The sequence below is a fragment of the Pleurodeles waltl genome, chromosome 2_2, assembly GCF_031143425.1.
Source record: "Pleurodeles waltl isolate 20211129_DDA chromosome 2_2, aPleWal1.hap1.20221129, whole genome shotgun sequence".
NCBI classification, from domain to species: domain Eukaryota; kingdom Metazoa; phylum Chordata; class Amphibia; order Caudata; family Salamandridae; genus Pleurodeles; species Pleurodeles waltl.
In genome coordinates this window covers 212396641-212409900 of record NC_090439.1, presented here as the reverse complement: position 1 = coordinate 212409900, position 13260 = coordinate 212396641, and the positions used below count along the sequence as shown (strand labels likewise).

The following is a 13260-nucleotide window of genomic DNA, read 5'->3' as shown; positions in this document are numbered from 1 at the left end:
TCCACCTTTTTCTTACTGACCCATGTTTAAATAAATGTTCAGTCTATAATTCAGTCTATAATTCATGCTTAAGATTAGATACAGTCCAAGTCAAAGTAGGTGATCAAAATGTTTTCTTAGTGAATACTGGCACCTCATGCTTGGAACTCTTCTCGGTAACCAGGGCTGCCAACATTCAGGATAGTCCAAGAATTTGCATTTTGAGTAATATGCAATGAAACACTTTACTCGCAGAGAGAGGCATGCATCCGAATACTAGTAAAAGGCTCTTGTAAGATCACAGATTCTACCTGATATGTATCTGGCCAAACTGGTTGAAATAAAGTAATACAAAGTTGTTGTGCACCATAAGTGAATCCTTAAGGAATTTGCAGCATCCTATAAGAACTTCACTAGTTGAAGAAATAATGTATTCACTGACAAGGGCAAGTACATGTAGGTTCATGTTATACTATGAGAACAATAAATGAGAAGTGTAACCAAAGGTTTTTGTATAACTGCTACTAATTTCCCCCCATACCTTTGTCACTATGCTTAGTTTGGCGTTTTTTCCACAACCTAAGCTATATCTCTAAATAAATACAGAACAATATGGAATCTATTACATTTGTCAAAAACTGGGAAATGCATTATTCCCAAGGCGGCGCACTACCATTTTTAATTGGAATGTATATAGTCAACAGGAAGCACTAGGAGACTACATAACCATCACAAGTAGCTTTATGGATGATGGTCTACATTTTGATGACGCCAGATGGAGCCACAACATACAAGCCGTTGTCTCCTTGTCAAGTGAGGGTTCACCTTTATTTTTTGGGAGTGTCTGGAAGTTTAGGATGTATCAGGTTGGGCATCGTCTGAACTCTTGGAGGACCACACAAATACACCTCTCGACTACCTTCACTATTTGTCCCCAGATAGCTTGTGCAAACCAGTATAGTCATTGGAACATTGGCATTTTTTGCTATGTAGGATATGATGTTGCCCTGCTAAAATGTGTGAATTTAAAAATTAATGATACAAGGTAAGTGTAACAATTTATTTTACTTTATTTTATTTTGCATACATGATCTCACAGTTTAAATGTGGTGCTCTAAGCAGACAAGGCCTTCCAAGGCCAAGCGTGTTAAATAAAATAAAAAAATAAATAAAAAAAGATCGACATTGAACATGTAACCTAGCTTTCCACTCCTCCAGTAAGTGAACAAACCCATACACACAAACTGTACATTTTAGAAAGGATATCACATCTAAATCACTCGTGTAAAACTATACATGAAGCACTGCAGTGCACTGTGCACCTATTTATGAATCCGCAGAAGAGCACTGGAATGGATCCACTCCTTCCTCTCCCGGAGGACGGTGAGGGTCAGACTCCCACCCTACACTGTCAGACCCACAAGGGTCAACTGCGGAGTCACCCAAGGATCCTCACTGAGTCCTACACTAACGTATACATGGCCCCTCTCACTGCCATCATCCGAAGCCACAGTATGAACACTGTGTCATATGCTGATGACACACAACTCATCATTTCCACCACCGAAGACCTGGACACAGCATAAAAGAACTTCCACTCAGGAATGGAAGCCGCCGCCACCTGGATGAGAGAAAGCTGCCTCAAGCTCAACTCCGACAAGACTGAACTCATCATCTTCCGAAATGCCACCTCAACTTGGGACAACTCCTGGTGGCCCACATCCCTCAGTGCCCCCCCTGCAATGACTGAGCACACCCGCAACTTAGGAATCAACTTCGACTCCTGCTGGCACACACTCCGCAAACTTCTGAAGATCTTCAGATGGATCCCAGCAGACTATTGAAGGACAGACACCGACACCTTAGTCACTAGCAAGCTTGACTACGGCAACGCCCTCTACGCCGGCACCTCAACTAGAAACATCAAAAAATTACAACCCATCCAGAACGCCGCCGCCAGACTCATTCGGGACCTCCCTCACCGAGAACACATCTCCCAACACCAGAAGACCCTCCACTGGCTATCGGTCGAGAAGCGAATCACCTTCAAGCTTCTCACCCACACATACAAGGCCATACAAAACACAGGATCAGCCTACCTTAGCATTAGGGACTTTTAGACTTGACTACTGTAATGTGCTGATGCTTAACATCAAGAAGGTCTCCATTAAGCGACTACAATTGATTTAAAATGCGGCGGCTCGCTTAATTCTGGAACTATCAAGTTCCGCATCGGCTAGCAGCAGTTTAAGACAGCTGCACTGGTTGCCGGTGGAAAAACGCGTTACATTTAAAGCACTCTGTCTTACCTATAAGGCTTTTTATTAGGAAGGCTGTAATTATTTAAGCTCTACTTTACGGCCTTACCAGCCAGGACGTCAGCTTAGATCATCTGCATTGGAAATTATATGTATTCCTCGCTGCCGTATGGCCAGATGGGGGAATAGAGCCTTCTCAGTCACAGGGGCAAGACTCTATAACTCTCTCCCACTTTCCATGAAGATGGAGGAGATGTATTTCCGTTTTCAAAACCGGCTTAAAACCTGGTTATTCTCAAATTAGACTAGGCATTCCTTTTTTTGCAGCATTTGTTCTATACTCTACCGAGATCCTAGCCTCGGGCAGTTCTTTTATTTTCTTCTATTTTGTTTTGTTTTACTAGATTTCCCCTTTCAATGTTCGCGAGTGCTTCGATGCTACGGCCGGAACGCGCTCTATAAATAGCTTACAATACAATACAAAACCTGAACCACCGCCTCTACTTCCACACCTCCCCCAGATCCCTCCACTCCACCCAGATGGCCCTGGCCACCATCCCTCACATCTGCAAAACCACAGCTGGTTGACGATCCTTCACCTGCACTGCAGCAAAGAGCTGGAACAACCTTCCCTTGCACCTCAGGGAAACCTGTCGCTCACCATCTTAAGGAAGAACCTCAAGATGTGGCTGTTCGGATGAAGCCCCTACCTTCCACCCCAGCACCTTGAGACCCTCACGGCTGAGTGGCCACACTTTACAAAATTGATTGGTTGATTGATTGAAGGTTACAGTCCTTACATTGCTATTGGTCAGCGTAAAAAAATATGGTTTTGAGTTTTGAATGCACAGGACTTACAGGGCAGAAGTACAAAGATCTCTTCATAAATTGTGTGGACTTTTTTATTTTATCAGAGTATTTGATCTTGAAAATTAGCCTAAATAGTCACAATTATTTTTAGAAGAAATGTTGAACAACCTCTGGTAAATCAATGGATTGTTTTGTGTATCTGGTCCCTGAAAGGACAGATCGATTGACACTGAAGTATGGATGCAGTATCCGAGGTGGTGAAGAAAAGCACATTTTCCTGATGGAAAACGGTGCATGTTAAAAAAAAAATGGCAGAGAGAAAGCACAATGTCTCAGACTCATCTTAACAACAAGCAGCGGCTCTCAGTGAGAAAGTGAGTTACTTCAGCAAGCAATGACCAGGGAGTTAAAAATCCTCAATAGCAAAAAAGATGATGAAACTTTAATGACTGTCTTGTGGTATGCAAATGTAGCAGGTGGTTGATTTTCTTCTTATGACCCGACAATGATTTGAGACACTTAGGGCCATATGTACGAACACTTTTTCCCATAGACACAGAATGGGTAAAAACCTTTGCTACATCTGGCCCTTAGTGTTCTCCTGTGGGGTGGAAGACCAAAGAAGGTTAGATGACGTGAGACACTGGACAGAGGATAAATGAATGAGCTAATGGTTTCACAACACTTTCATGCTTTATATATCTTTTTTCCCACCAAACTTACAGAACTGATATGGATAGGGCAAGATGGAGACAATGATTAAAGATTTAATATTGGTCCAGATGAAAGCTCATGATCCCTAGTGGCCAAAGATAGGCTGAAACATGTTGACTGTCAGGGGAATGTATGGACAATAAGATCAATAAACATTCAGATTTACTGTTTTCAACCATACCAGGGGCACCTAAAAAAAGGAAACTGAGTTGACCCTTCTGTATTATTTATAAATTAAAAGAAACCCCAATAATACAATATCCCAAGTGCTCCCTCTGACAGAGTCAAGTCCATCCTGATTAGCAGGGAACAGCATGAAACTTAATGTTGAAGTATTCTATTGATAGAGGGGGTGTGGCTCGTAAAAAACAAGAATGCCATTCACATGCGGTTTCCGTTCCCCAACATTCTGATTTCTTCTCGACAATAGGATACTTGTTGTGCATTTGATGTAGTAACCTCTCTCCCTCCCCCACTTAACTCAAGGTTTGAAATCCACTTCACTGAGCACTATTATATTTGGTCCTAGCAATGACTATGTAGAGTGCTTACAGATGGGTGAAGTTTGTCATGAAGCATTATATTAATAAGCGGGAGACTGTAATCTCATTAATGTTGAATATTGTTGTTTCTTAGTTCAGATGCATTCTGACTTCAGAACATGCCATAACTTTAATAAGAAAACAATTGAGTCATGTATAATAATGTATTATAACCGACCAGTGTCATCATCATTGACAGATGATGCCCACACTCAATGTGGTGGATGGTGGATGACAGTAAAACACAATTTCTGTGTTCCAGCAGCAGGTTTCAAAACGTATAGTTCTTTCATTAGGTGCACAGACACAGTGCTCGGTGCCCACTCTGCCTCTTAACTTCATGATCTCTAAAAAAAAAAAAAAGGATGCACACACAGCCAATATGTTTACTGGGTGCCTTTGTGCAGAAAAACAACCAAACAACGTAATTTCACAAATTGTAAGGAATAAAATATCCACTACCTTCACAGAGCAGAAGCTTCACTCTGCTAAGCAAATTTATAAAAACACTGTGAGGAAGTGAAAATAGGAGTGTATAAATACTAATTGGAAAGTTATGTTAGTGGTGATAGGAACCCATAATATTAAGGAGTTTTGGCAGTTGGTAAGGGAGGGAAAAGCCACTGTGAATTTGCAGTGCTTATTGGGAGAAGATGGTCAGAATAAACATTTCTGTACTCTGTATGGAGGGAAGGATGAGAGATTATACCATGGAAATGAAGTTGAAGTAGGTGGGCCCCTAAGGTCATCTGTCTCCCTGTAAAAGATAAAGGAACCTTCTAGCTATTATAATAAAAAATAACATAGACTAGTGGGCTAGACTTTTTTACATTACTTTTTACAAAATCCTAGATACTGGACACTTCCCTGGGAATTGGAAGGGTGTAATAATCATGCCAATTTACAAGCAAGATGATCCCACACAACCAAATAATTATCTATCGCCTGATCAGCTTGCTGGATGTGGGTGAAAAAATCTTTGCGAAGCTACTGTTAGGCCAAATGAAAGACTGGGCAGATTTAAATAAGTAATTCCAGTATAACAAGGTGGGTTTAAAGAAGGCCACTCAACAATAGATCATTGTTTTTGTCTGTGTGCAGTGGCAAAAAAGTTGATAGAGGTATGAGGACACCTATTTTGTAGTTTTGTTTATTTTTGAGCCGCTTTTGATTTGGTGGACCAGAGTCTGTAAGGGGAAATGTTGAAGCGTCCTAAGGTCGATTCTGACCTACTGTTTCTCCTTCAAAGATTGCATTCACAAAACTGGGCCCAAGTGATCCTATAAAAGTTCCCTATAAAGAATGGGCTGCGACAAGGCTGCGTCTTGGCCCCACTGTTTGCTATATTTTTGTCTGACCTGCCAAATGCATTAAAGAAGGCTAGGGGGCTCTCCCCAAAAATGGATGGCACCCATATCCCCTGCTTATTATATGCAGATGATATTGTGATAGTAGACATGCCGGAGCTGGGATTACAAAGAAAAATGACGTTTTTTATAATTATTGTCAAAATAAAAAGCTTACAGTAAATCTGGATAAGTAAAAAATAATGGTACTAGGAAAAGGGAAAATGGCATTCGCCTGGTATCTGGGAAGCAATAAAATAGAATTGGTTGGAAAATACAAGTACTTAGGTATGTGGTTTGATACCAAATTAAGATGGAAAGAGCACACAGATTCACTGAAAAGTACTGCATTGACATCAGTTTGGGGTTTACAGCAATTTAAGTATGGTGGACCGGCTCTTGTCCTGTCTTGCTGCATTTAATGCTACTGTGCGTTCTCAATTCCAATATGGGGAGGAAGTTCTAACCCTTGCTGGGTAGTTGAATTGGGATGCGGAAGAAAGCAAATACGTGAACCGTTTCCTTAGGCTTCCCCCCTCAAGTATGATTCAGGCGATAAGGGAAGAATGCCAAATGATGGCATGGAGTTTCAGGGAATGCAAGCCTCATTGAAATTTTGGGTGAGTCTGTCTGATGAGAGGACTACTAAAATAGCGCGATTATGTAAAAAGGAAGCTATGACAAGTGAATTGAAATGGGCTTCCCAAGTGAGAGAATGGCTAGAGAATATTTGCGCCCTCCTAGGTGTGGCTGGGAGTCAGTGGCATAGCGAACTAATACCGAAGCAGGAGTTGTGTGTCATAGCAAAGAAAAGCGCTGGAGAAGCAGAACTAGTTTATTTGGAAGGGAAAATCTCCACCCACTTTTTAGTACTTGGCTGGAGAAACGAGGAAACCTTCTCCTATATAGAGGCTCTACCAAATCGTAACTTAAGGGATGTGTTGTTAAAATGTAGGGTTGGGTTAAACCCTTGTTTTTTTATTTTAAAAGTAAAAGCCACAATTAAGGAGGATTCAGGTCTGTGTAAAGGTGGTTTAAAATGTAAATGTGATGCACAACACATTCTATTGGATTGCTTATGGTTTTCAAAAGAGCGGAAGAAAAATTCAAAACCAGTTTTCAAGAATATAAAGTCATTAACTGGGTGCATGCCCTGAACCTTCTGGTAGACATGATATTTCTGAAAGTGGCTTGCGCCTTCGCCTGATTTTTAATTGAAATACGAGTTGTCTTGTTAGGGCCCTCTTGGGAGTTGTAAAGTGTAAGAGTGTAGTAAGAAGGCTATAACAATGTTAAGTCTGTTATAAGGGTAAATTCCTATCTAATATTTGATTATGAGCGTATTTTAAACTATAATAATGACATCTCAAACTTAGATGTAGGATTTTAAGGTTCTATCCCCATTTACTTATTTAATTGTTGATAGATTGTTTAATGTAAAAGCATGTGTCATTTTATTTAGAGCAACCTGTCATATTGAAATCTTAAGATATTTTTTTAGAAATATGTGGGTTGGGCCGGGTTTGCTCTAGGCAAGTTTCTAAATCTTGTGGCGAAGAGGGGAATGATAGGTAAATTAGTCTTTTTTAATTTTTTAAAGGTTATTTTAAATGTGAATTGTTATGAATTAAGATCACTAACAAGGTTGTAAATTGTATTTTAGATTAAGTTTTGTGGTATTATATCATTTGTATTTTATGTCTTATGCTTTTAAGGCGTCTATGCCAAATAAAATAATCTTTCATCATCATCCACTAACTTTACATCAATAAGCATTAACATACTGGTTGAAAACCTTAAAATAGTAAAAAGAATTATTGGTGATTTGCAGTACCTTATAGGGTACATACAATAGTAGTTCATCCCACATACGTATATTTATTATTGCTATTAACATAATCATGAGAGAACTTAAACAGTTCACACTTCCAAGATATGACTGAGGGGTGACTGAATCTCAACCATTAATTATATATCATTCTGTATCCGAGACAGAGAGAAAACAGGCCAAATGGGCAGGGCCGTAGGGCAGGATACAACCACACAGGCTTGGCACCTAGCACGGCAGTAAATATTCCAGGCTAATACAAGGACAATTGTTCCTACTAAACACAACATTTCAATTAGGAATAACAAAAAACTATTTCTACACCAGTGGGGCAGAATTATTCAAATATAGAGACAACAGGAATTTCAATACATTTTTGTAAATTCTGTCTCTTCACTTTTAGAAATCTCACCTTTTGGCCTCTACTGTGGGTGTGAGGCATGCCAATTAACCCTCAGTAATTAAATATTATGTTCTGCCTAAAATGCTATTCCCTTCCCTTCCTCTCCAGTGCAACTGCTGCTGTTGTAGGGTTGTTGGGACACTAGGCCGACACTCGATGGTATGAAATGTTACTTCCTGGCATACTGTTGGATAATTTCAGGTGTGCCAACAGTTGTGTAGAGTTACATGCATGAATCAGTTGATAGTTTGAGTTTTTGTTGATCATTCACTGACCAGAAATGTCTCTCTGACCTATCATGTCACAATGCATACTGAGAGCTATATGTCAAAGAAAAAATTAACTCTCCACTTATAAGACTGCGCAGATGGTAGCAATTACTGTGATGTTTATTGTGTGGGCATTCATGAATAAAATAAAAATCAGAAGAAGACTTTGGAATACATCTTTGAGTATTTGAAATATGAGTGTTTTGAAAATAATTTTTTCATCCAAAGATGAATAACAGACATAATAATTTAGGACCCTGCTGGGAGATTTGGCAGATTGAATGCAATGCAAAGGGTAAGAAGAAGAGAAAATTATGTTAGGGATTAACACATTTCTGTCAGCAAACTGTTGTGATACCTACTGTTCAGGCCTTCCCAGGCAAACTGGCTACAGTTCTCTTCGAAGCCTCCTACCGCATTCACAATTGTCTGCCTCATAACTCCACATGCCCATCTCTATGAGCAGATATATAGCATTAAAGACATTTTCTATTTCTCTTGCTCATAAAGCTAGCCTTTCATTCAGGCCTGAAAACCAACTAGGGCAAAGCAGCTTTTCGGACTAGGTTTATTGGTATTGAGGACAAATTGCATATTAAATTGCTTTGTTCTTCAGAGACAATTCTTAGATCCTTGAGTTATTTGTGGCATGCAAGTTCATCAAACTCCATAGCCACGAACCACAGCATAATTGCCCTATTACTTTAAAAAGTCACAGCTGCTATTTTAAATGGTCAGATTCAACTTTTCCAAAGATAGTTAATTTCATATTCTCTCTAGCCAATTAGAAAGTCTTTTCATCAATGGACAAAACTTCATGTCCCACTGCTAGACAGGCCTGTGAAAGTTGTGTAACTTTCTTCCCTGTCAGCCGAAAGCCTTTTTACTTTCTCTATTGATTTATAGCAATATTTATGCAATTTTGAGATCTGTTGTATGTTATGCTCTTTGCCAGTACACATTGCCCCAAATCTGTGAGCTGCCTAGATCTACCTCTAATGAAATAAGGACAAGACACCCACTCTGAACTACTCTTTTGTTATATGGTTTATGCTAAGATGAAAGAACTGTGTATTTAGAGAGGCAGAACTTCAGAATGTGGTAGACTACGTCCACCCACACCATCAGAAACTGTAGGCTCAGTTCCTGGCTAGCTTACAGTGCCTCACATGAAGTCTTAAACCCACCGGGTGGAAGGTTATTATGGCAACCGGAACATGATACTCAGACTCCCCAGGGAAGTTGTGGAAACAGATCACATCCTTCTGACATATTACTCATGCATGCTCAGACGAAGACACAAAAGATATACGAACTGAGTTTTCAATATATTTATGAAACAAGCGTAATCTTGCATAGAGCAAATGAGCTACAATAATTAGGCACATGAAGCAGAGCAAAGTAACCAGCATGATAAACATGGTGTAGACAATGAATAATCCAGCAATGGTAAATGTGTTCTAGATGTGCTAGAGGTTCTAGAGGTTCCCACCTAACCTGAAACTACACTGATAGCATAGGTGGTGTACCCTTCTGCCTCACCCGAGTTAAGGGATGAGCCCCAGCCCCATACCTGATGACAGTGTGTGTAGTCAGCCTGCAGCGTAGAGGGCAATCCTCTAAGGTGCTGGTAGATTAGCATCAGCAGAGTTGCATGTCAAACACATCATTCATCCCAGGACGGTTGTGGTTGGAGTGCCTTCAGCCCCTTCCGATTCAGTGCACCTTTTATGTAATACATCCATAGTGTGTTGGAAGCACAGTCCTGATGCAATGTTGTGTCTAGGCATTAGGAGCTGTCTTCTGAACGGACAACACAAGAACTAAGATATCATGTACAGTGTTCCTAGCCTTGAACAGAAAGAAGTCATTACGTCTTGCAAATGTTAACTAAACAAGCAATTTGTACGACATATTCCTAGAAGAAGATCATGCCAGAAATGTCACCACTAAAAGCTGTGCAGCTAAAATGCATGAAGTATGAATTATAAAATGAAGATAAAACAGGGGGAACCAACACAAGTCTAAAAGAGCCTCACAGCACGTTTTCTAATCCTTAATTAGATTTTGTTATATAAACTACTCCAATTAGCATTAGATAGATGCAAGAAATATAGAAGCTCCTTTATAGGTGAAAAACAATCCTCTCAGAAGAGCCAGTGTTCACTTGCCCACATTTTAGAGTCCAGTTCTTGTTACAAGCTGAGGCCTCAGTAACTGAATGCAGTGCAGCATTGCCCAAGAATTAGAATGATGAGGTTCACTCTGTTCCTTATAAACTGCTCCCACATGTGCAGTAGTAGTTTACCAGAGAGGAGCAGTCTTTAGGCATAAATAAGGGAACAGGTTTAAAAAAAATATATATTTCTTAGTTAGGCATTTCATTCTCTTTACCTATCATGCCAATTGTGAACTTGCTTGCTCAGACTAGGGATATCAACCAGTGGGTACAAAGTGAGCACTTGGCTCCATAGCCTTTCTCTATCTTTAATATGCACCCAAAGTTGATTGCAAGGAAATGCAATAATTCTTGAGTTTTTCTGTATTCCTCCAGATGGAACATTAGGGATAAAAGACATAGGGCAACAGAAAACGAAATTCTGTGGTACCAAAACTGTATTTCAAGGTAACAATGTGTCAGCCAATGACACTCGGAAAGCACCACCATCCAAAGATTCAGCACCTATGGAAGTGATATTGGTAAAACCCAATAAGCTATCAAATAGTTCCTCATACTGTCAATGTGGGTTCAGGCACTGCCCTTGGCAAAGGTGTGGTGAATATGAACACCATTCACCTCTGACTTGATAATATTGCTGTCCGTGTTCATTCATGATAGATGTTAGGGTAGCCTATGTTTAAAATATTAGAAAGTCATAGTCTTATTATCCAACAATGCCTACACACAGACAAAGTCTAGGAGAGGAACTAAATGCACATGTAGGAATAGAGCAAAAGTGACAGAAAAGGAAGGAGAGGATTTGAAGCGGGCAGTTTGTTTTCACAGATGGACCATTAATCATCTCCCCATAAGTCTTCCATTGAGGATTGGTCCAGCGCTTGCTAAACAGGCTTCCCACACTCTGTCTTGTGTAGAAAGATAGAAGAAGGGGAGGGGAATAAGGAAGAATTGAGTTATAAAGAGGGCTACACAGTGAGTCTAGATGGTTAAAGAAGGTCAGCTGTTTGAATTCTTAGCAGGAAGTGAAGTGTACGAAAGTTTGGCCATGAAGGGAGATGCAATTATCAAGGCAAAAGATCCCCCACTGTTAGACCTGACAGACTGAGATAGTGTTTCTCCAAACTTTTTTGCTTTTTCTTGTATGTGTTGCTGATTCTCTTTTAGTGGCCTTAGTGCTCTGGTCACTTTCCCACTGTAAGTAAGGTGTGAAATTGCACATTCCTTTCCTACATGTTAGGAAGTGGAGCTTACCTGTGTGAGCACACTTGCACCAATAGTGTTCTTAAACATGTGTCCAGCCTATCATAGCAGGCCTGTGTGTGTGCACTTGCACCTATGGTGTTCTTAAATATGTGTCCAGCCTGCCAATGCAGGCTTGTGTGTGCGCAAGGGCACATATTCTCAGGGTGTGATAAATACCAATGTGTTTCCACTGCCTATGAGGACAGCTCTGCCCATAGATTAACAAGGGGGAAGTTTACAATTACTCCAACCTGCAATAGTGGATTGCAGTCGAGCAGCCTCATAATGTTTGCTATCACTGTCCTTCCTATCGTAAAGGTGGTTTTGTCAATAACAATTTAGAAATGCCACTTCTAGAACATGGACATTTCTATGCTCTAAAGCGCTTTTGTGTGCCTGTAAGGAAATGGCTCCTTGGCATGGTTACCCCCTGACTTTTTGCCTTTTCTGATGCTAAGTTATGATTTGAAAGTGTGCTGGGACCCTGCTAACCAGGCCCCAGCACCAGTGTTCTTTCCCTAAACTGTACCTTTGTCTCCACAATTGGCACAACCCTGGCACTCAGGTAAGTCCCTTGTAACTGGTACCTCTGGTACCAAGGGCCCTGATGCCAGGGAAGGTCTCTAAGGGCTGCAGCATGTCTTATACCACCCTGGGGACCCCTCACTCAGCACATGCACACTGCCTCACAGCTTGTGTGTGCTGGTGTGGAGAAAATGACTAAGTCAACATGGTACTCCCCTCAGAGTGCCATGCCAACCTCACACTGCCTGTGGCACAGGTAAGTCACCCCTCTAGCAAGCCTCACAGCCCTAAGGCAGGGTGCACTATACCATAGGTGAGGGCATATGTGCATGAGCACTATGCCCCTACAGTGTCTAAGCAAAACCTTAGACATTGTAAGTGCAGGGTAGCCATAAGAGTATATGGTCTGGGAGTTTGTGAAACACAAACTCCACAGTTCCATAATGGCTACACTGAAAACTGGGAACTTCGGTATCAAACTTCTCAGCACAATAAATGCACACGGATGCCAGTGGGCAATTTATTGTAACATACACCCAGAGGGCACCTTAGAGGTGCCCCCTGAATACCAACTGGACTTCCAGTGTAGGCTGACTAGTTTCTGCCAGTTTGCCACACACCAGACACGTTGCTGGCCACATGGGGAGAGTGCCTTTGTCACTCTGTGGCAAGGAACAAAGCCTGTACTGGGTGGAGGTGCTTCTCACCTCCCCCTGAAGGAACTGTAACACCTGGCGGTGAGCCTCAAAAGCTCACCCCTTTTGTTACAGCACCACAGGGCATCCCAGCTAGTGGAGATGCCCACCCCTCCGGCCACTGCCCCTACTTTTGGCGGCAAGGCTGGAGGAGATAATTAGAAAAACAAGGAGGAGCCACTCACCAGTCGGGACAGTCCCTAAGGTGTCCTGAGCTGAGGTGACTCCTGCTTTTAGAAATCCTCCATCTTGAGAGTGGAGGATTCCCCCAATAGGATTAGGGATGTGCCTCCCTCCCCACAGGGAGGACTCACAAAGACGGTGTAGCCACCCTCCAGGACAGTAGCCATTGGCTACTGCCCTCCCAGGCCTAAACACACCCCTAAATCTAGTATTTAGGGGCACCCCGTAACCTAGGATACTAGATTCATGCAACCTTAACAAAGAAGGACTGCTGACCTGAAGCC

The 13260-nt window shown here is 41.3% G+C and overlaps 1 protein-coding gene across 1 annotated transcript in view; it reads right to left on the bottom strand.

The window, feature by feature from the left end:
• DNAH5 (dynein axonemal heavy chain 5) overlaps window positions 1–13260 on the bottom strand; it is a 4110061-nt gene that overhangs the window by 1843755 nt on the left and 2253046 nt on the right. The window lies entirely within an intron of this gene.